Below are 3,467 nucleotides of genomic sequence, written 5' to 3'. Positions count from 1 at the left end.
ACACATCACCTCAGCATTTTTTTCTCCACATTTCCTCAGCCTTCACTTTTCCTACTTGATGCAGCAATCCCCAGAACAGGGCTGTAACTAGAGGTTCTTGAGAAAGAGTTGAGCTGTAAGAAATTGCAAAAAAAATTTTTTTTTTCAGTACCGAGGATTGACCTCAGGACCTTGCACTTGCCAGGCAAGTGCTTGCAAATATCTTTACATTTTTAGATTGCTTTTTTTTTCTATAGAAAAGACAGTAAAGATCTTGTCACAATCCACAGTCAAAAGATGACACAGCATGGTCTTTGCCCAGCTCTGGGCTGTTCCCATGCTTTTGGCACAGAGTTGCCCACATGAAGAACAACCCTGTTTCCTAAGCTGGGGTTACTAGCAGCTCACCACTGGATTGAACCAGCCAATAGAGAACTGGTCATGTGCAGTGGTGGGTGGCTGTTTAGATTGCTTTCTTAAGGAGAGGATGTGATAGGACAGCTTGTGCTTTGCCTCATCTAGTAAACATGGGATTGACAGTGGATGCAAGTCTATTCCCTAGTGACAATGATAACCTTCTATTTGTATGCCTGTGAAAACCCTCCTCACATGGATTAAAGCAAGTTGACAGGGAGTCATTTGCTAGATCAGTCTAGCTGTTCACAGTCTGGAGCAGGATAGGAACTAAATCTTATGTCTCTTCCTAGAAAAGCTCGGGTACAACGATAAGCATGGAACTCAAATTAAATGAATGAATAAATTAATTATAAAATGAGGGCAATCCGGCATTACATTTGTGTGCCTTGACAGAGCCTTAGAGCAAAAGATGATCTTATCTTTCAGCTTAATCATAGTGCCTGGAAGAGTCAGGCCATATGTTGCCAAGACCACTCCTGCTTATAAAACCTGACAAGGTGGATGGAAGCCTGCAAACTTGAGTGGCATTGCTCTAGGGGGCTGTTTGGTCATGTGAAGTGATGATAGACTGGACCAATGGCTAGTGATTGAGTGGAACTCTAGCAATGTGTCTGGATCTTTTGATTCTTATTTTCTTAGGTTGTATCTACTGCAGAAATGTGTAAGACTGGAATTACTGGTAAGATTATAATACTGATATTGATGACCAATGTACAAAGAAATTAAGTTAAAGTTTCCTTGGAACTTAATACTGATGAAAAAGGACTGGTCTTGTATGGATGGCAGCTCTCAATTAGGTTGTTATCCTAAGGAAAAATGCTGTAGTTTAGCCTTTAATCTACATGAGAGATAGGAGGCACCTGGGCTGAGTCAACTCTACATGGTCCTGCTTGGTTCTGCACAGCTTCAATCTTGTCCAAGCCTCCCCATTCTTCAATTATTATACTAAGCTTCTCAGTTTCATCTAGTTTCTCAGCAGCCTTAAAGATATTTGTAATAGCATCCAGAATAACAAGAATAATTTTCATATCTTTCACAGTTAAGAGGTTCATCAATGGTTCTATTATGCCACAATGAACAAGGTATACAGTCTGTTCCACTGACCCACCGCTTGTACAGTTGGTCACAGCCAACACAGCTTTCTTTTCTATCTTAAAGTCCACCTTAGAGAGAACACTGATGAGGAATGGAACTAATCTGTGATTCACAACTTGCTGTCTGCCGGCTGTGATGTTTGACATTGTCCATGTAGCTTCCTTCTGCATGTTTGTCTGGGGCTAAGTGAGCAGGCTGGAAAAGATGCAAGTGCTCCTGCATCTATCACAGCCTGAGTCTATTCATTTGTTCTAGTGATGAACAGACTCTCTATGGCCTCAGTGCAGGAGTCATAATGGGCAATTTGTCTGATGCCAAAAGCTTCACCAGATGGGGCCCAACTCCCATTTTTATGACTATTTCTAGTCATAAAATGGGTTCATTTGGACCATCGGTGAGGTAAGAAATAGCCCAGCAGGTGTCCGCTAATACCCAAGATCACTGTGATGCAACAGACCAACCAAAAGTAGGGAGAAATTGCTCAACAGCATCCAGTGGGGGCACAGGATTCTTGTTGCAGCAAAGATTGGAAAGGGTCCGCGTAAAGTTGCTAAAGATGACATATGAGGGACTGCAAGAAGAGTGGGACAATTGCACCCTATTTAATGGCTTGGAAAACTAAACCATCACCTGCAATGTTTTCCAGTGCCCAGACAACCTGCTCACTGACGTGAGCATGGGGAGATGCCAAGAGGGAAATGCGAGCCAGGATGGCCCGTCCATCCACCATGGCCTTAGTCTGTGCTGATGACCCAGAAGCAATGTTAATGAGCCCAGGAAGACTTAAACTGGATGGGACTACAGTCAGTTCTACCCAGGAAGTTCTACACGAACCTTGGAATCAAACCAGCCCAGATTATGTGGTCTGTGGGAGGTTGTTTTTCCTGAGAAAGCAGTTTCCTAGCAGCTTGAGTAGCTTGCAGCTGGCTTTCCAGATTATTGCTGGTTCTGCCTTTGACAATGTCATCTACAGTCCAGTTCACAGTGCCCTGGTTGTTGTGGTTTTCCTGCAATGGTGAAATAGCATCATCAGGAAACAAGCTTACATTTCTCCTTTTCAGCATCTGGTCATCCTTCTTAGCTTTCCTCAGCTCTGCATTAACGGCTATTCACCGACGCCTCATTTCTGTGCTGTCTTTTCCCTTGTTCTTGAATCTGTTCAGTTGGGCTGCTGGTGAATTAGCATTAACCTTCTTGTTGGTGAACATGGTTATGAGACAAAGAGAAAGCTGTGAAGTGAGAGCAGGTAGTACTGCAGGGCTCGCTGGCTGGGGAGCGGGTACCAAAAGTTCACAGCGGTGGGTCCAGGAACCGTGTGCCAAACTTCACTCTTTTACATGTGGATGTCTAGTTTTTCACAAACCATTCATCAAGAAGACCAGTCTTTTCCTATTGTGTGTTCTTGGTGACCCTCTCAACTATTATTTGAATATGTATATGTTAGTTTATTTTAGTGTTTAGATTCTATTCCATTCACCTATGCATCTTTTTTTTTGCTAACATATACTGTTTTAATTACTATCACTTTTCATTGTTCTTTGAAATCAAGAAGTGTGATTGATTTCTCTTTTTGTGTCTGAACAAAGATGTGTCTGAACATTTGAGTTCTTTTGTGGTTACATTCAAATTCTAGGTTTGAAAATACTAGTTGAAATTTTGATAAGCATTGAATTGAAATTATCCATTGCTTTGGTTTGTATAGATATTTTAGCAATAGTAATATTTCTGACAGTGAACATGCAATACCTTTCCACTTATTTGTATGTTTTCTTCAATTTCAACGTTGTTCACTATTCATATATAGAAATGAGATGGCTCAGTGGTGTAAAGCACCTACTTAGAACAAGCTTAGCAAAGCACAGGGACCACGGTTCAATCCCCCAGCACCACATGCCAGCCAGCCCAACCCCCTGGTGGGCTGAGCTGGTCACACACACACACACACACACACACACACACAGAGATAAATAAAATTT

At 42.0% G+C, this 3,467-nt stretch overlaps 1 non-coding gene and 1 pseudogene across 1 annotated transcript; both read right to left on the bottom strand.

The window, feature by feature from the left end:
- Positions 1-306: 306 nt before the first annotated feature.
- On the bottom strand, positions 307-435 carry LOC111814399. Its single transcript, XR_002819403.1, has one exon. It is a non-coding gene; the product is annotated as a small nucleolar RNA SNORA65 (small nucleolar RNA).
- Positions 436-1,229: 794 nt separating this feature from the next.
- On the bottom strand, positions 1,230-2,699 carry LOC101593313 (annotated as a pseudogene).
- Positions 2,700-3,467: the final 768 nt, after the last annotated feature.

The sequence above is a fragment of the Octodon degus genome, unplaced genomic scaffold (assembly GCF_000260255.1).
Source record: "Octodon degus isolate 3935 unplaced genomic scaffold, OctDeg1.0 scaffold00307, whole genome shotgun sequence".
NCBI classification, from domain to species: domain Eukaryota; kingdom Metazoa; phylum Chordata; class Mammalia; order Rodentia; family Octodontidae; genus Octodon; species Octodon degus.
The sequence above is the reverse complement of the archived record's forward strand: the minus strand, read 5'-3'. Positions and strand labels throughout refer to the sequence as shown.